The 21,150-nt window shown below is 42.2% G+C and overlaps 1 pseudogene; it reads right to left on the reverse strand.

Annotated features, from left to right (window-relative positions):
* Positions 1-20,499, reverse strand: part of LOC123486846 — a 43,690-nt pseudogene extending 23,191 nt beyond the window's left edge.
* Between the last annotated feature and the right edge of the window lie 651 nt (positions 20,500-21,150).

Here is a 21,150-nt window from a genome sequence, read left to right on the forward strand (position 1 = left end):
TCTTTTCTCTGGTCATAGGAACAACATCAATTCGTGCATGAGGCAGAAATAATGTGGTGCTACTCGAGATTCGCCATCAGGTGGAAGACGGTGTCCCCTCTTTTTTGTTCAGTCTCACCGGAGGAAAGGAGAGAGCAGGGGCCGTGAGCTGTGGACACTCCGCTGCTCTCTCCCTCCACTGGGACTGACCATCAGATGCAGGTACCATCAGTCCGGTAAAATAAAAAAAAGGCGAATTATTTCAATTTATGCACAGCTGTGCCTCGCAAGTGATACAACTGATCTATTTTGTTATCAAAGCTCGAATTTGTAAATACAATATGATTTGAGAAAAATAATATTGAAAGGCCAAGCATTGCCAATATGCTGTGATAATGTATTAGACCTACACAGCACAAACCTCATTACTACAGAACAGTTTTTTGACTCCGAAAGTGATCGTGACCACTGATCTAATCCAATATGAAGTCATCACGGTGAGAGAGAGAGAGAGAGAGAGAGAGAGAGAGAGAGAGAGAGAGAGAGAGAGAGAGAGAGAGAGAGAGAGAGAGAGAGAGAGAGAGCGAGAGAGAGAAATAGAGAAATAGAGAAATAGAGAGATCCAGGAAGGTGTCCATCGCAGTAATTTCCACTAAATGCTTGTTGCCAGCTTCATTAGTGAACGCTGAGGGATCTCATCAGATGACCAATGAAGTGCAATAAATTCTAGCAGAATGATCTGGAATACATTACACGTGACACGACAGTAGATTATTACAGGCCTTGGTGGTCTTATCTTTTTAGGTTTGGGCTTAAGGACAGACTTTAACCCTGGGACAGACTTTAACCCTGGGACAGACTTTAACCCTGGGACAGACTTTAACCCTGGGACAGACTTTAACCCTGGGACAGACTTTAACCCTGGGACAATGACAGATCTGAACTAAACCCTCAAATCTGTGTGTGTGTGTGTATGTGTGTGTTGTGTGAGTGTGTGTGCTGTGTGTGTGTGTGTTGTTTGAGTGTGAGTGTGTGTGCTGTGTGTGTGTGTGTGTGTTGTTTGAGTGTGTGTGCTGTGTGTGTGTGTGTTGTGTGAGTGTGTGTGCTGTGTGTGTGTATTGTGTGAGTGTGTGTGCTGTGTGTGTGTGTGTGTGTGTGTTGTGTGTGTGTGTGTGTGTGTGTGTGTGTGTGTGTGTGTTGTGTGTGTGTGTTGTGTATGTGTGTGTGTGTGTAGACTCAGTTGATGTGATTCCTGACAGACAGGGGATGTGGTCGAGGAGATAAACTCACTGTGCCAATGACAGGCCAGCGTGATGGATGGGTGAAGGCATTTCCAACCAATCTATTTGTCTGACAGATCTTCTGGACTCAAAGCCCAGATCACAGATTGAACCCAACTCACCAACACCATCTCACCTTGCCTAACTTCTCTCCTCTTACTCTCTCTCTCACACACACAGACACACACACAAACAAACACACACACACACACACACACACACACACACACAAACACACACACACACACTCCAATGAAGCACCTTGATCAAATTAGCCATCTCTATTTGTCCAGCATAAAAACTGCTTATGATTCATTTCTGAAACATCTTTTGATCAGCAAAATAAAATCCTGCAACTAAAAGAAGTGATTAATGAAGGGGTTAATGAAGGCTTTTGTTGGGCCTTAAATGTGTTCAAAAATCGAATCGTAAAATCTAATTAGATTAAATAAAATGTTATTCGTCACATGCTTGGTAAACAACAGGTCTAGACTAACAGTGAAATGCTGGGTAAACAACAGGTCTAGACTAACAGTGAAATGCTTGGTAAACAACAGGTCTAGACTAACAGTGAAATGCTGGGTAAACAACAGGTCTAGACTAAGAGTGAAATGCTTGGTAAACAACAGGTCTAGACTAACAGTGAAATGCTTGGTAAACAACAGGTCTAGACTAACAGTGAAATGCTTAGTAAACAACAGGTCTAGACTAACAGTGAAATGCTGGGTAAACAACAGGTCTAGAATAACAGTGAAATGCTTGGTAAACAACAGGTCTAGACTAACAGTGAAATGCTTGGTAAACAACAGGTCTAGACTAACAGTGAAAATGCTTAGTAAACAACAGGTCTAGACTAACAGTGAAATGCTTGGTAAACAACAGGTCTAGACTAACAGTGAAATGCTTAGTAAACAACAGGTCTAGACTAACAGTGAAATGCTTGGTAAACAACAGGTCTAGACTAACAGTGAAATGCTTGGTAAACAACAGGTCTAGACTAACAGTGAAATGCTTGGTAAACAACAGGTCTAGACTGACAGTGAAATGCTTGGTAAACAACAGGTGTAGACTAACAGTGAAATGCTTGGTAAACAACAGGTCTAGACTAACAGTGAAATGCTTGGTAAACAACAGGTGTAGACTAACAGTGAAATGCTTGGTAAACAACAGGTCTAGACTAACAGTGAAATGCTGGGTAAACAACAGGTCTAGACTAACAGTGAAATGCTGGGTAAACAACAGGTCTAGACTAACAGTGAAATGCTTGGTAAACAACAGGTGTAGACTAACAGTGAAATGCTTGAGTAAACAACAGGTCTAGACTAACAGTGAAATGCTGGGTAAACAACAGGTCTAGACTAACAGTGAAATGCTTGGTAAACAACAGGTGTAGACTAACAGTGAAATGCTTGGTAAACAACAGGTCTAGACTAACAGTGAAATGCTTGGTAAACAAAAGGTCTAGACTAACAGTGAAATGCTGGGTAAACAACAGGTGTAGACTAACAGTGAAAATGCTTGGTAAACAACAGGTCTAGACTAACAGTGAAATGCTGGGTAAACAACAGGTCTAGACTAACAGTGAAATGCTGGGTAAACAACAGGTCTAGACTAACAGTGAAATGCTTGGTAAACAACAGGTCTAGACTAACAGTGAAATGCTTGGTAAACAACAGGTGTAGACTAACAGTGAAATGCTTGGTAAACAACAGGTCTAGACTAACAGTGAAATGCTTGGTAAACAACAGGTCTAGACTAACAGTGAAATGCTGGGTAAACAACAGGTCTAGACTAACAGTGAAATGCTTGGTAAACAACAGGTCTATACTAACAGTGAAATGCTTGGTAAACAACAGGTGTAGACTAACAGTGAAATGCTGGGTAAACAACAGGTCTAGACTAACAGTGAAATGCTGGGTAAACAACAGGTCTAGACTAACAGTGAAATGCTTGGTAAACAACAGGTCTAGACTAACAGTGAAATGCTTGGTAAACAACAGGTCTAGACTAACAGTGAAATGCTTGGTAAACAACAGGTCTAGACTAACAGTGAAATGCTTGGTAAACAACAGGTCTAGACTAACAGTGAAATGCTTGGTAAACAACAGGTCTAGACTAACAGTGAAATGCTTGGTAAACAACAGGTCTAGACTAACAGTGAAATGCTTGGTAAACAACAGGTCTAGACTAACAGTGAAATGCTTGGTAAACAACAGGTCTAGACTAACAGTGAAATGCTTGGTAAACAACAGGTCTAGACTAACAGTGAAATGCTTGGTAAACAACAGGTCTAGACTAACAGTGAAATGACTTAAGGGTCCAAAAGCAGAGTTAAAGATAAAAATACAAAATCTAACAAAAAAAAGAAACAAGGAATAAATATAGATAAAATCTATAATATAATCTATTATATAATATAGAATATAATATAGAATATAATATAGAATATAATATAGATATAATATAGATATAATATAGAATAGAATATAAAATATAATATAGAATATAATATAGGAATATAATATAGAGATAATATAGATATAATATAGAATATAATATAGAATATAATATAGAATATAATATAGAGATAATATAGAATATAATATAGATATAATATAGAATATAATATAGATATAATATAGAATATAATATATAATATAGAATATAATATGGAGATAATATATAATATAATATAGAGATAATATAGATATAATATAGAATATAATATAGAATATAATATAGCGATAATATAGAATATAATATAGATATAATATAGAATATAATATAGATATAATATAGAATATAATATATAATATAGATTATAATATGGAGATAATATATAATATAATATAGAGATAATATAGATATAATATAGAATATAATATAGAATATAATATAGAGATAATATAGAATATAATATAGATATAATATAGAATATAATATAGATATAATATAGAATATAATATAGAGATAATATAGAATATAATATAGAGATAATATAGAATATAATATAGAATATAATGTAGATATAATATAGAATATAATATAGATATAATATAGAATATAATATAGAATATAATATAGAGATAATATAGAATATAATATAGAATATAATATAGAATATAATATAGAGATAATATAGAATATAATATAGAATATGATATAGAGATAATATAGAATATAATATAGAATATAATATAGAGATAATATAGAATATAATATAGAGATAATATAGAACATAATATAGAATATAATATATAATATAATATATAATATATGTGTGTGTGACACTCTGGCTCCATGGACTTTGATTATTGAGCCAGGGTTGTTCATTTTCTTTTGGGTGTATTTCTATGTTGGTTTCTAGGTGTTCATTTCTATGTTGTGGTGGTTATTATTCATGTGACTCCCAATCGGAGGTAACAGTGACAGCTGTCGGCTCGTTATCTCTGATTGAGCCATATTTAAACTGTTGTGGTTTCACTGTGTGTTTGTGGGTTTTTGTTCCATGTTTCTGTCAGTGTTACAGAGGACTTCACTATCGTCATTTGTTGTTTTTTCGTGGTTGCTTTATTAAATAAAGTCATCATGTTCACTCCACGCGCTGCGTATTGGTCCGCTTCTTCAGACGATCGTGACAGTGTGTGTGCTGTGTGTGTGTATTGTGTGAGTGTGTGTGCTGTGTGTGTGTGTGTGTGTGTTGTGTGTGTGTGTGTGTGTTGTGTGAGTGTGTGTGCTGTGTGTGTGTGTTGTGTGAGTGTGTGTGCTGTGTTTGTGTATTGTGTGAGTGTGTGTGCTGTGTGTGTGTGTGTGTGTGTTGTGTGTGTGTGTGTTGTGTGTGTGTGTTGTGTATGTGTGTGTGTGTGTAGACTCCAGTTGACGTGATTCCTGACAGACAGGGGATGTGGTCGAGGAGATAAACTCACTGGCCAATGACAGGCCAGCGTGATGGATGGGTGAAGGCATTTCAACCAATCTATTTGTCTGACAGATCTTCTGGACTCAAAGCCCAGATCACAGATTGAACCCAACTCACCACCACCATCTCACCTTGCCTAACTTCTCTCCTCTTACTCTCTCTCTCACACACACACACACACACACACACACACACACACACACACACACAAACACACACACACACACTCCAATGAAGCACCTTGATCAAATTAGCCATCTCTATTTGTCCAGCATAAAAACTGCTTATGATTCATTTCTGAAACATCTTTTGATCAGCAAAATAAAATCCTGCAACTAAAAGAAGTGGTTAATGAAGGGGTTAATGAAGGCTTTTGTTGGGACTTAAATGTGTTCAAAAATCGAATCGTAAAATCTAATTAGATTAAATAAAATGTTATTCGTCACATGCTTGGTAAAAAGGCAGGTCTAGACTAACAGTGAAATGCTGGGTAAACAACAGGTCTAGACTAACAGTGAAATGCTTGGTAAACAACAGGTCTAGACTAACAGTGATCAAAACAGTTAAATGCTTGGTAAACAACAGGTCTAGGCTAACAGTGAAATGCTTAGTAAACAACAGGTCTAGGCTAACAGTGGAAATGCTTGGTAAACAACAGGTCTAGACTAACAGTGAAATGCTTGGTAAACAACAGGTCTAGGACTAACAGTGAAATGCTTGGTAAACAACAGGTCTAGACTAACAGTGAAATGCTTGGTAAACAACAGGTCTAGACTAACAGTGAAATGCTTGGTAAACAACAGGTCTAGACTAACAGTGAAATGCTGGGTAAACAACAGGTCTAGACTAACAGTGAAATGCTTGGTAAACAACAGGTCTAGACTAACAGTGAAATGCTTGGTAAACAACAGGTCTAGACTAACAGTGAAATGCTTGGTAAACAACAGGTCTAGACTAACAGTGAAATGCTGGGTAAACAACAGGTCTAGACTAACAGTGAAATGCTTGGTAAACAACAGGTCTAGACTAACAGTGAAATGCTGGGTAAACAACAGGTCTAGACTAACAGTGAAATGCTTGGTAAACAACAGGTCTAGACTAACAGTGAAATGACTTAAGGGTCCAAAAGCAGAGTTAAAGATAAAAATACAATATCTAACAAAAAAAAGGAACAAGGAATAAATATAGATAAAATCTATAATATAATCTAAAATATAATCTATAATTTAATATAGAATATAATATAGAATATAATATAGATATAATATAGAATATAATATAGAATATAATATATATATAATATAGATATAATATAGAATATAATGTAGAATATAATATAGATATAATATAGAATAGAATATAGAATATAATATAGAATATAATATAGAGATAATATAGAATATAATATAGAATATAATATAGATATTATATAGATATAATATATAATATAATATATAATATAATATAGAATATAATATAATATAGAATATAATATAGAATATAATATAGAGATAATATGCCGCAGCCCGTCTGGTGTTCAACCTTCCCAAGTTCTCTCACGTCACCCCGCTCCTCCGCACACTCCACTGGCTTCCAGTTGAAGCTCGCATCTGCTACAAGACCATGGTGCTTGCCTACGGAGCTGTGAGGGGAACGGCACCTCCGTACCTTCAGGCTCTGATCAGTCCCTACACCCAAACGAGGGCACTGCGTTCATCCACCTCTGGCCTGCTGGCTCCCCTATCTCTCGCGAAGCAAAGTTCCCGCTCAGCCCAGTCAAAACTGTTCGCTGCTCTGGCACCCCAATGGTGGAACAAGCTCCCTCACGACGCCAGGACAGCGGAGTCACTCACCACCTTCCGGAGACATTTGAAACCCCACCTCTTTAAGGAATACCTGGGATAGATAAAGTAATCCTTCTACCCCCCCCCCCCCCCCTTTACTCCAACCCCCCAAAAAAAATAAATAAATAAATAAATAAACATATTAAATAACAAAAAAAATAGAAAATAAAAATAAAAAAATAAAAAAACATTTTCAGGTGGTTATCCTACTGGATATAAGGTGAATGCACCTATTTGTAAGTCGCTCTGGATAAGAGCGTCTGCTAAATGACGTAAATGTAAATGTAATAATATAGAATATAATATAGAATAGAATATAGAATATAATATAGATATAATATAGAATATAATATAGATATAATATAGAATATAATATAGATATAATATAGAATATAATATAGAGATAATATAGAATATAATATAGAATATAATATAGAATATAATATAGATATAATATAGAATATAATATAGAATATAATGTAGATATAATATAGAATATAATATAGATATAATATAGATATAATATAGAGATAATATAGAATATAATATAGAATATAATATAGAATATAATATAGATATAATATAGAATATAATATAGAATATAATATAGATATAATATAGAATATAATATAGAATATAATATAGAATATAATATAGAGATAATATAGAATAACGAATAACAATAACGAGTAAAAACTGTCGTCCTCAGGACCTTTTCAAACCTTCCGAAATCGACAGCTGTTTCTAGTTTCCAGTATAAAATGTATATAATAATAATAATAATAATAATAATATAATTAGGGGGTGCTTCTATACTCCTGTTGCATTCCCAGGGTCCTGAGCTTGGTGATGGGTTTGGTGATGAGCTTGGAGGGTACTATGGTGTTGAATGTTGAACTGTAGTCTATGAACAGCATTCTTACATAAGTATTCCTTTTGTCCAGGTGGAGTGCAATAGACATTGTGTAATCTGTGGATCAGTTGGGGCGATATGCAAATTGGAGTGGGTTTAGGGTGTCTGGGATGATGGTGTTGGTGTGAGCCATGACCAACCTTTCAAAGCATTTCATGGCTATAGATGTGAGTGCTACGGGGCGATAGTCATTTAGGCAGGTTGCCTTGACGTTCTTGGGCACGGGGACTATGGTGGTCTGCTTGAAGCAAGTTGATATTACAGACCGGGTCAGGGATAGGTTGAAAATGTCAGCGACAAACCTTGCCAGCAGGTCAGCGCATGCTCTGAGTACGCGTCCTGGTATTCCATCTGACTGCGAATGTTTAATCTGTTTAAAGGCCTTACTCACATCAGCTACAGAGAGCGAGATCAAAAATCATCTGGAATAGCTGGTGCTTTCATGCATGGTTCAGTGTTGCTTACCTCGAAGCGAAAATAGAAGGCATTTAGCTCGTCTGGTATGGCTTCCATTGCTGGGCAGCTTGAGGCTGGGTTTCCCTTTGTAATCTGTGATAGTTTGCGACATCCATCGAGCATCAGAGCCGGTGTAGTAGGATTGGATCCTAGTCCTGTATTGACACTTTGCCTTTTTGATGGTTCGTCGGAGGTCGTAGCGGGATTATGTCCCACTCCTTGAAAGCGGCAGCTCTAGCCTTTAGCTCAGTGTGGATGTTGCCTGGAATCCATGGTTTCTGGTTGGGATATGTACGTATGGTCACTGTGGGGGCCTGTGACTGATGTGGTAAACTCCTCAGTTATCGGATGAATCAGCGGAACATATTTCCCTGCCTGTGTTCAACAGAGAGCTGTTTGGCATCTGTGTTGGCTCTTAGAGCATTTGCCACTTTAACTAAGGCTGTTTCTGTGCTGTGGTGGGCACGAAAACCAGATAGACATTTTTTGAAAATACAGTTCGCTCGCAAAAAAAATATTTTGCTGTTTGAAAACCAATTTCTCTAGAATTTTGCTTAAGAATGGAATGTTGGAGATTGGCCGAAAATTGCTAAGAGCTAAAGAATCTAGATTACTTTTCTTCAGAAAAGGTTTCACCATAGCAGGGAGTGACAAACAACAGCATGCCAAACACAGATTTGTCCATCGGACTGCCAGATGGTGAAGCGTGATTAATCACTCCAGAGAACACGTTTCCACTGCTCCAGAGTCCAATGGCGGTGAGCTTTACACCACTCCAGCCGACACTTGGCATTGCGCATGGTGATCTTAGGCTTGTGTGCGGCTGCTCGGCCATGGAAACCCATTTCATGAAGTTCCCAACGAACAGTACTTGTGCTGACGTTGCTTCCAACAAAAGGTTACTATTTCTGCTGTTCTGAAGGTCAAACCAACAAAAGGTTACTATGTCTGCTGTTCTGAAGGTCAAACCAACAAAAGGTTACTATGTCTGCTGTTCTGAAGCTAAAACCAACAAAAGGTTACTACGTCTGCTGTTCTTACGGTCAAACCAACAAAAGGTTACTACGTCTGCTGTTCTGAAGGTCAAAGGCAACATCACCGTGAGGGCAAAACAACTGATCCCCAGGTGAAGTGTAACAACTTGATTAAAACTGTTTCATGTCTGAACATGTTAGTTTGAGATGAGAGAGAGAGAGAGGAATGAAGGAAAGAAGGATAGAGAGATGGAGAGAGAGACAGGAAAATATAGATAAATGCATGGAGAGAGAGAGAGGGGATGACGGAGAGAAAAATAAAAATTAAGTGGGATGAAGGAAGAGAGTGAAGGAGAGAGCGAAGTAGAGAGCGAAGGAGAGAGCGAAGGAGAGCGAAAGAAAGAGCGAAGGAGAGAGCGAAGGAGAGAGCGAAGGAGAGAGCGAAGGAGAGCGAAGGAAAGGGCGAAGGAGAGAGCTAAGGAAAGAGCGAAGGAAAGAACGAAGGAGAGAGCGAAGAAGAGCGAAGGAAAGAGCGAAGGAGAGAGCGAAGGAGAGATCGAAGTAGAGAGCGAAGGAGAGAGCGAAGGAGAGAGCGAAGGAGAGCGAAGGAGAGAGCGAAGGAGAGCGAAGAAAATAACGAAGGAGAGAGCGAAGGAGAGAGCGAAGGAGAGAGCGAAGGAGAGCGAAGGAAAGAGTGAAAGAGAGAGCGAAGGAGAGAGCAAAGGAGAGAGTGAAGTAGAGCGAAGGAGAGAGCGAAGGAGAGCGAAGGAAAGAGCGAAGGAGAGTGTGAAGGTGAGCGAAGGAAAGAGCGAAGGAGAGAGCGAAGGAGAGCGAAAGAAAGAGCGAAGTAGAGAGTGAAGGAGAGAACGAAGGAGAGAGCGAAGGAAAGAGCGAAGGAGAGAGCGAAGGAGAGCGAAGGAAAGAGCGAAGGAGCGAGTGAAGTAGAGATCGAAGGAGAGAGCGAAGGAGAGAGCGAAGGAGAGCGAAGGAGTGAGTGAAGGAAAGAGCGAAGTAGAGAGCGAAGGAGAGAGCGAAGGAGAGAGCGAAGGAAAGAGAGAAGGAGAGAGCGAAGGAAAGAGAGAAGGAAAGAGCGAAGGAGCGAGCGAGTAGAGAGCGAAGGAGAGAGCGAAGGGAAAGCGAAGGAGAGCGCGATGGAGAGAGCGAAGGGGTGCGAAGGAAAGAACGAAGGAGAGAGCGAAGTAGAGCGAAGGAAAGAGCGAAGGAGAGTGTGAAGGAGAGAACGAAGGAGAGAGCGAAGGAAAGAGCGAAGGAGAGAGCGAAGGAGAGCGAAGGAAAGAGCGAAGGAGCGAGTGAAGTAGAGATCGAAGGAGAGAGCGAAGGAGAGAGCGAAGGAGAGAGCGAAGGAGAGCGAAGGAGTGAGTGAAGGAAAGAGCGAAGTAGAGAGCGAAGGAGAGAGCGAAGGAGAGAGCGAAGGAAAGAGAGAAGGAGAGAGCGAAGGAAAGAGAGAAGGAAAGAGCGAAGGAGCGAGCGAAGTAGAGAGCGAAGGAGAGAGCGAAGGAAAAAGCGAAGGAGAGCGCGATGGAGAGAGCGAAGGGGTGCGAAGGAAAGAACGAAGGAGAGAGCGAAGTAGAGCGAAGGAAAGAGCGAAGGAGAGTGTGAAGGAGAGCGAGGGAAAGAGCGAAGGAGAGAGCGAAGGAGAGCGAAGGAAATAGCGAAGGAGAGAGCGAAGTAGAGAGTGAAGGAGAGAGCGAAGGAGAGCGAAGGAGTGAGCGAAGGAAAGAGCGAAGGAGTGAGTGAAGTAGAGAGCAAAGGAGAGAGCGAAGGAGAGAGCGAAGGAGAGAGAGAAGGAGAGAGCGAAGGAGAGAGCAAAGGAAGAGTGCAAAGGAAGAGAGGGAAGGAGAGAGCGAAGGAGAGAGAGAAGTAGAGAATGAAGTAGAGCGAAGGAGAGAGAGAAGGAGAGAGCGAAGGAAGAGAGTGAAGGAGAGAGCGAAGGAAGAGAGTGAAGGAGAGAGCGAAGGAAGAGAGCGATCACTCAACATTCATTAACACCTGCTCTCATTATCTACCCCATGTGGTCCGGTCTGGCGGGGGTACATTTAACACCACTTTATTAGCATGGGTGGTGATGTGTGTGTGTGCGTGTGTGTGAAGTGGATTTCAGAAGGCTGAAACACCATGGAGTCAGGATTCAATCAACTGCTCCTTTGGGGACCGTTTTTAGAAGGGCTCTGGTAAAAAGCAATGCAATATATAGGAAATATGGAGCCGTTTGGGATGCATCTTTAGACCTTCTCCTCACTGAAGGCTAATTCGAACTGGTTTTACACCGAACAAAACTATAAATGCAACATGCAACAATTTCAAAGATTTTACTTCATATACGGAAATCAGTCAATTGAAATAAATGCAATATTCCCTAATCTATGGATTTCACACTGTTGGTCACAGATACCTTTAAAAAAAAAAGGTAGGGGCGTGGATCAGAAAACCAGTCAGTATCTGGTGTGACCACCATTTGCCTCATGCAGCATGACACATCTCCTTCCCATAGAGTTGATCAGGCTGTTGATCGTAGCCTGTGGAATGTTGTCCCACTCCTCTTCAATGGCTTTGTGAAGTTGCTGAATATTGGCGGGAACTGGAAGACGCTGTCATAAACGTCGATCCAGAACATCCCAAACATGCTCAATGGGTGACGTGTTTGGTGAGTATCAAGTCATGTCAGTCAGGTCAGTTTACTATTCAGATCTTTGTGAAAGAAGAGAGAAGCAGTTGAAATGCTTGTCATCACGTCCATCCCATAGGGAGTGATCATCACAGATTACATTAGAACTAAAACAATGCAGATGTGTCACACCAACATTGAGGATAAAGTCACAGAGACACAAAACAGAGGATACGTGACGAGCATCTTGTTCAGCCCCAGTGTGAGTCAGACTCCTTGTGTTAAACTGATAGTACTCCTCTGTACGGATGGTTTTTCATGACCCTCTTAGTACACATCAAGGTTAGCGTCCTTATACTTTATATTCTCAGAAAGAAGGACGTTGAGGACGAGGTAAGATGTGGAATAGTTTGTCTTCTCTAACAGCCACTAAATCGATAGAAATAAAGTTCAACACGGTCCTCTCCTACACTACGTCTTCACCCTACAATACCCCTTCACCCTACACTACCTCTTCACCCTACACTACCTCTTCACCCTACACTACCTCTTCACCCTACACTACCTCTTCACCCTACACTACCTCTTCACCCTACACTACCTCTTCACCCTACACTACCTCTTCACCCTACACTACCTCTTCACCCTACACTACCTCTTCACCCTACACTACCTCTTCACCCTACACTACCTCTTCACCCTACACTACCTCTTCACACTACACTACCTCTTCACCCTACACTACCTCTTCACCCTACACTACCTCTTCACCCTACACTACCTCTTCACCCTACACTACCTCTTCACCCTACACTACCTCTTCACCGTACACTACCCCTTCACCCTACACTACCTCTTCACCCTACACTACCTCTTCACCCTACACTACCTCTTCACCCTACACTACCTCTTCACCCTACACTACCTCTTCCCCCTACACTACCTCTTCACCCTACACTACCTCTTCACCCTACACTACCTCTTCACCCTACACTACCTCTTCACACTACACTACCTCTTCACCATACACTACCTCTTCACCCTACACTACCTCTTCACCCTACACTACCTCTTCACCATACACTACCTCTTCACCCTACACTACCTCTTCACCCTACACTACCTCTTCACCCTACACTACCTCTTCACCCTACACTACCTCTTCACACTACACTACCTCTTCACCATACACTACCTCTTCACCCTACACTACCTCTTCACCCACACTACCTCTTCACCCTACACTACCTCTTCACCCTACACTACCTCTTCACCCTACACTACCTCTTCACCCTACACTACCTCTTCACACTACACTACCTCTTCACCCATACCTACCTCTTCACCCTACACTACCTCTTCACCCTACACTACCTCTTCACCATACACTACCTCTTCACCCTACACTACCTCTTCACCCTACACTACCTCTTCACCCTACACTACCCTTCACCCTACACCACCTCTTCACCCTACACTACCTCTTCACCCTACACTACCTCTTCACCGTACACCACCTCTTCACCCTACACTCACCTCTTCACCATACACTACCCCTTCACCCTACACTACCTCTTCACCCTACACTACCTCTTCACCCCTACACTACCTCTTCACCCTACACTACCTCTCACCCACACTACCTCTTCCCCCCTACACTACCTCTTCACCCTACACTACCTCTTCACCCCTACACTACCTCTTCACCCTACACTACCTCTTCACACTACACTGCACCTCTTCACCATACACTACCTCTTCACCCTACACTACCTCTTCACCCTACACTACCTCTTCACCATACACTACCTCTTCACCCTACACTACCTCTTCACCCCTACACTACCTCTTCACCCTACACTACCTCTTCACCCTACACTACCTCTTCACACTACACTACCTCTTCACCATACACTCACCTCTTCACCCTACACTACCTCTTCACCCTACACTACCTCTTCACCCTACACTACCTCTTCACCCCTACACTACCTCTTCACCCTACACTACCTCTTCACCCTACACTACCTCTTCACACTACACTACCTCTTCACCATACACTACCTCTTCACCCTACACTACCTCTTCACCCTACACTACCTCTTCACCATACACTACCCTCTTCACCCTACACTACCTCTTCACCCTACACTACCTCTTCACCCTACACTACCGCTTCACCCTACACTACCTCTTCACCCTACACTACCTCTTCACCCTACACTACCTCTTCACCGTACACTACCTCTTCACCCTACACTACCTCTTCACCATACACTACCTCTTCACCCTACACTACCTCTTCACCCTACACTACCTCTTCACCCTACACTACCTCTTCACTCTACACTACCTCTTCACCCTACACTACCTCTTCACCCTACACTACCTCTTCACCCTACACTACCTCTTCACACTACACTACCTCTTCACCCTACACTACCTCTTCACCCTACACTACCTCTTCACCCCTACACTACCTCTTCACACTACACTACCTCTTCACGCTTACACTACCTCTTCACCCTACACTACCTCTTCACCCTACACTACCTCTTCACCCTACACTACCTCTTCACCCTACACTACCTCTTCACCCTACACTACCTTTTCACCCTACACTACCTCTTCACCCTACACTACCTCTTCACCCTACACTACCTCTTCACCCTACACTACCTCTTCACCCTACATTACCTCTTCACCCTACACATAGAAAGGTGGGGTTTGCTACTTGCTGTGTCATGACTTCAAATCATTTCCTTCCCAACCTTGTGAGGTCGGATCACCACAGTAGTAGCTTTGGGATGGAAAACAAACACTGCCTGACATCACACAGTGTGTGTGTGTGTGTGTGTGTGTGTGTGTGTGTGGGGTTACGAGGGGTGTGTGTGTGTGTGTGTGTGTGTGTGTGTGTGTGTGTGTGTGTGTGTGTGTGTGTGTGTGTGTGTGTGTGTGTGTGTGCGTGTGTGTGTGTGTGTGTGAGTTACGAGGTGTGTAGCGCTGCAAGTGTGTCGGATCGAGAGACAGAGCGCCGCGATGAAACATTCATCAAATAATTCCAGAGACAGAGAGACAGAGAGAGTGAGGGAGAGAGAGAGGGGGGAGAGGGGAGAGAGAGAGAGAGAGGGGAAGAGAGTGAGAGAGAGAGAGAAAGAGAGAGAGAGAGAGAGAGAGAGAGAGAGAGACAGAGAGACAGAGACAGAGACATAGAGACAGAGACAGAGAGAGACAGAGACAGAGAGAGACAGAGAGACAGAGACAGAGACAGAGAGAGAGAGAGAGAGAGAGAGAGAGAGAGAGAGAGAGAGAGAGAGAGAGAGAGAGAGACAGAGAGAGCGAGAGCGAGAGAGGCTCAATGGCTAGATGCTTTTAGACATCCTCCTCCCAAAGTGGTCTCTAAAAATGAAAACAGAGCCAACTCCCTGATGAAGCGCACCTGTCCAGCCCTGTCTCGTTCCTGTCCTGTCCTGTCTGTGTCCAGCCTCTGTCCTGTTCCTCTGTCCTGTCCTGCTATGTCCTTCTATCCTGTTCTACCCTGTTTTGTCCTGTCCTGTCTTATCCTGTCTCACACTCTACCTCACACTCCTAATGGCTCATTGAATCTTTCGCAGAGGTAGTTCTGGGAAAGTAAGGATTCAATTGGAAGCAAAGGGATGCTGAAAATGTTCATAGGAAACAGAGAGGAAACGTGTGTTTTCTGTGACATGGTCCGTTACTATAATGGATCTATTCAATCTGCATCGCAGAAGTTCAGCTTTACAGTGCGATTGAAAATTTAAAGGCAATGTTTATGCCAAGAGTTTGCAAAGCTGTCATCAAGGCAAAGGGTGGCTATTTGAAGAATCTCAAATATAAAATTATATTTTGATTTGTTTAACACTTTTTTGGTTACTACATTATTCCATATGTGTTATCTCGTAGTTTTGATGTCTTAACTATTATTCTACATTGTAGAAAATAGTAAAAAATAAATAAAATCCCTTGAATGAGTAGGTGTTCTAAAACTTTTGACCAGTAGTGTATGCTTGAAGGATCAAACCAAAACATTACATATCAGAACCGTTTGGATCACCTCTGTCCTTAGACAGTCAGAGAGAGAATGGTATTTGTAAGACAATGTCAGAGGGATAAAGACACACTCTGTTCAGAATGTTTAACTATCTACAATTCTGGGGATTCGTTTCCTGGTTCCGAACAGCATGGTGCCTTCTGACTGGCTAACAGAGCTCATCTGCATGCGCTCCACATCGCTATAGTAACTGTGAGAGGCTTCTGAGGGTTAGGTCAAGGGTGCCAGTCTGACTGTGTGCCCGCTAGGAATGTCAGCAGATAAAACAGAATATGTCTCTCTCTCTCTCTCTCTCTCTCGCTCTCTCTCTCTCTCTCTCTCTCTCTCTCTCTCTCTCTCTCTCTCTCTCTCTCTCTCTCTCTCTCTCTCTCTCTCTCTCTCTCTCTCTCTCTCTCTCTCTCTCCCTCTCTCTCTCTCTCTCTCTCTCTCTCTCTCATCCCCCCTCTCTCTCTCTCTCTCTCTCTCTCTCTCTCTCTCTCTCTCTCTCTCTCTCTCTCAATTCAATTCAATTTAAAGCATTTACTGGCATGGGAAACATATGTTTACATTGCCAAAGCAAGTGAAATAGATAGTAAACAAAAGTGAAATAAACAAAAAAAATATAACAGTAAACATGACACTCACAAAAGTTCCAAAAGAATAAAGAAATGTCAAATGTCGTATTATGTCTATATACAGTGTTGTAACGATGTGCAAATAGTTCAATTACGAATGGGAAAATAAATAAACATAAATATGGGTTGTATTTACAATGGTGTTTGTTCTTCACTGGTTGCCCTTTTCTTGTGGCAAAAGGTCACAAATATTGCTGCTGTGATGGCACACTGGGGTTCACCCAATATATATGGGAGTTTATCAAAATTGGGTTTGTTTTCAAATTCTGTGTAATCTGAGAGAAATACAGTGCCTCCGGAAAGTATTCAGTATTCATACGTTACAGCCTTATTCTGAAATGGATTAAATAAAACATTTTCCTCATCAATCTACACACAATACCCCATAATGACTAAGTGAAAACAGGTTTGTATTTTAAGAAAAAATTAAAACAGAAATACCTTATTTACATAAGTATTCAGATGATTTGGAAAGGCACACACCTGTCTATATAAGGTCCCACAGTTGAAAGTGCATTTCAGAGCAAAAACCAAGCCATGTGGAAGGGTACCAAAAAATTTCTGCAGAATTTAAGGTCCCCAAGAACAAAGTGGCCTCAATCATTCTTAAATGAAAGAAGTTTGGAACCACCAAGACTTTTCCTAGAGCTGGCCGCCCGGCCAAACTGAGCAATCGGGGGAGAAGGGCATTGATCAGGGAGGTGACCAAGAACCCAATGGTCACTCTGACAGAGCTCCAGAATTCCTCTGTGGAGATGGGAGAACATTCCAGAAGGACAACCATCTCTGCAGCACTCCACCAATCAGGCCTTTATGGTAGAGTGGACAGATGGAAGCCACTCCTCAGTAAAAGGCACATGACAGCCCGCTTGGAGTTTACCAAAAGGCACCAAAATACTCTCAGACCATGAGAAACAAGATTCTCTGGTCTGATGAAACCAAGATTGAACTATTTGGCCAGAATGCCAAGCGTCACGTCTGGAGGAAACCTGGCACCGTCCCTACGGTGAAGCATGGTGGTGGCAGCATCATGTTGTGGGGATGTTTTTCAGCGGCAGGGACTGGGAGACTAGTCAGGATCGAGGGAAAAATGAACTTAGCAAAGTACAGAGAGATCCTTGATGAAAACCTGCTCCAGAGCGCTCAGGACCTCAGACTGGGGTGAAGGTTCACCTTCCAACTGGACAAGCACGCAACCAAGACAACACAGGAGTGGCTTCGGGACAAGGCTCTGAATGTCCTTGAGTGGCCCAGCCAGAGCCCGGACTTGAACCCGATCGAACATCTCTGGAGGGACCTGATAATAGCTGTGCAGCAACGCTCCCCATCCAACCTGAGAGAGCTTGAGAGGATCTGCAGATAAGAATGGGAGAAACTCCCCAAATACAGGTGTGCCAAGGTTGTAGCATCATACCCAAGAAGAATTGAGGCTGTAATCGCTGCCAAAGGTGCTTCAACAAAGTACTGAGTAAAGGTTCTGGATACTTATGTAAATGTAATATTTCTGTAGTTTTTTTTTAATACATTTGAAAAACAATCTAAAAAACTGTTTTTGATTTGTCATTATGGGGTATTGTGTGTTGATTGATGAGGGAAATAAGGCTGTAACATAACAAAATGTGGAAAAAGTCAAGGGATCTGAATACCTTCCGAATGCACTGTATGTGTCTCTAATATGGTAATACATTTGGCAGGAGGTTAGGAAGTGCAGCTCAGTTTCCACCTTTCAAATCAAATCAAATTTTATTCGTCACATACACGTGTTTAGCAGATGTTATTGCGGGTGTCGCGAAATGCTTGTGCTTCTAGCTCCGACAGTGCAGTAATATCTAACAAGTAATATCTAACAATTTCACATCATATACCCAATACACACAAAACTAGTAAGGAATGGAATTTAAGAATATATACATATATGGACAAGCAATGACATGGCATGGACTAAGATACAGTAGAATATTATAGAATAGAATGCAGTATATACATATGAGATGAGTAGTGCAAGATATGTAAACATTATTAAAGTGACTAGTGTTCCATTTCTTAAAGTGGCCAGTGATTTCAATAGGCAGCAGCCTCTAATGTGCTAGTGATGGCTATTTAACAGTCTGATGGCCTTGAGATAGAAGCTGTTTTTCATTCTCTCGGTCCCAGCTTTGATGCACCTGTACTGACCTCGCCTTCTGGATGATAGTGGGATGAACAGGCAGTGGCTCGGTTGGTTGATGTCCTTTTTGGCCTTCCTGTGACATCGGGTGCTGTAGGTGTCTTGGAGGCTCTGTTGCGCCTTCTTCACCACACTGTATGCGTGGGTGGACCATTTCAGTTTGTCAGTGATGTGTACGCCAAGGAACTTGAAGCTTTCCACCTTCTCCACTGCGGCCCCGTTTATGTGGATAGGGGGGTGCACCCTCTGCTGTTTCCTGAAGTCCACGATCATCTCCTTTGTTTTGTTGATGTTGAGTTATTTTTTTCCTGGCACCACACTCCCAGAGCCCTCACCTCCTCCCTGTAGGCGGTCTCGTCATTGTTGGTAATCAAGCCTACTACTGTTGTGTCGTCTGCAAACTTGATGATTGAGTTGGAGGCATGCTTGGCCATGCAGTCATGGGTGAACAGGGAGTACAGGAGGGGGGCTGAGCACACATCCTTGTGGGGCCACAGTGTTGAGGATCAGCAAAGTGGAGATGTTGTTTCCTACCTTCACCACCTGGGGGCGGCCCGTCAGGTGGGCAGTGTGCACAAAGCCTGTCTTCTCTTGAGAGCCAGGTCTGCCTACGGCAGCCTTTCTCAATAGCAAGGCTATGCTCACTGAGTCTGTAGATAGTCAAAGCTTTCCTTAATTTTAGGTCAGTCACAGTGGTCAGGTATTCTGCCACTGTGTACTCTCTGTTTAGGGCCAAATAGCATTCAATTTGCTCCGTTGTTTTGGTAAATTATTTCCAATGTGTCAAGTAATTATCTTTTTGTTTTCTCATGATTTGGTTGGGTCTAATTGTGTTGCTGTCCTGGGGCCCTGTTCTCTCTCTCTCTCTCTCTCTCTCTCTCTCTCTCTCTCTCTCTCTCTCTGCCTTGCCTTAACAGACACACACACACATAGACATTCTTCTCTCTCTTCTCTCTTGCCGTGCCACTAAATGTCTCTATACCATCTGGAGTTTGGGGAGGAAAAGAGTTTTCAGAACCCACTTTTATTTTGGTATATATTTATACTTAGTGATGCTCTTTGGTACTGCAGCAGAAGCCACACAATGTTCAAATTAAAGATCTCCATTGTGCGTGTTTGGTTTGACTGAAAAAGGAAGACTCTGCATTATGACATCACCAGGCACAGCGGGGCAGCTTCCTGCTTACAGACTGAACAGACGTCAACCAATCAGGCAGCATCTAGTCCATGACTGACAATATTGCAATTTCCCATCTCCACACAACATGCACACACGCACAAATGAAGGCCCACATTAACACACACACACACACACACACACACAGTGTGTGTGTATGCATACATCCCGTTGAACAACAGAGTTTGTGGGCTGAAACCTACCTTCTCAATTGTGTGTGTGTGTGCGTTTATGCGTGTACGTCCGTATGTCCGTCCCCTGTGTGTGTGTTTTGCCACTACTCACCAGTGCGCAGTATGTCTCAGGTGGGTCTCCACAGGTGATATTGGGCGGGTCCAGGCTGACCGTCAGGTACTTGGTCATGACCGTAGCTTCTGGTTGACAGGCCATGTAGTCCCATGTTAACCCCTTCCTCTGTGTAGATCTGACTCTTACACACGTCGTAGTGGCCCCCAGCAGCAGCTGGGTAGTGCTGCATGGCCACACTTACACGCACACTCACACACACACACACCGCCTGCAGTGTCAACATCACCGGACAACGCATCGCCAGGTTCTCCCCTTTGTCCGTCCTATCGTGACTAAGCGGCAGGTTTTTTACTGTCACACACAAAGAGAAGATGGACAGAGAGAACTTTGAGAAGACAGGCTCCACCGTTGAGTTCAACGAAGGGTCAAAGACAGTGTGAAGGGGGCGGGGCCAACGTGTTGGATCGTCCTCCCTCGTGAGCCAATGGCAGTGTGAGGTCTTAGGTTGGTGTGTTTTTATTCATCGTTGTGGCTGTGGGTCAGTAAGAGCTCTGTGGGAGGAGAGGAGAGGAGAGAGGAGAGAGGAGGTTATCTGACAGTCAAGGATCAGGTTGAAGGCAGTATTAGAAGACTGGATTAGTAGCACAAGGGTTGTACGCACCCATGCAAGCACACACACACACAAGCGCGCACTTGTCTTTATTGGACCATTCTTACCCTTAGATAATGGCACGGCTGAAATATATACGATTTAAATGTAAAATCTCATCCTTATTTGAATACAATACAAAATTATAATTTTCCATATGTCAAGTAATTACAATTGAGACAATTGATTTTCCAGCCAGCTCCTTTTATTCCGTATATAACTTAAAAGAAG

The sequence above is a fragment of the Coregonus clupeaformis genome, unplaced genomic scaffold (genome assembly GCF_020615455.1).
Source record: "Coregonus clupeaformis isolate EN_2021a unplaced genomic scaffold, ASM2061545v1 scaf1335, whole genome shotgun sequence".
NCBI lineage: Eukaryota > Metazoa > Chordata > Actinopteri > Salmoniformes > Salmonidae > Coregonus > Coregonus clupeaformis.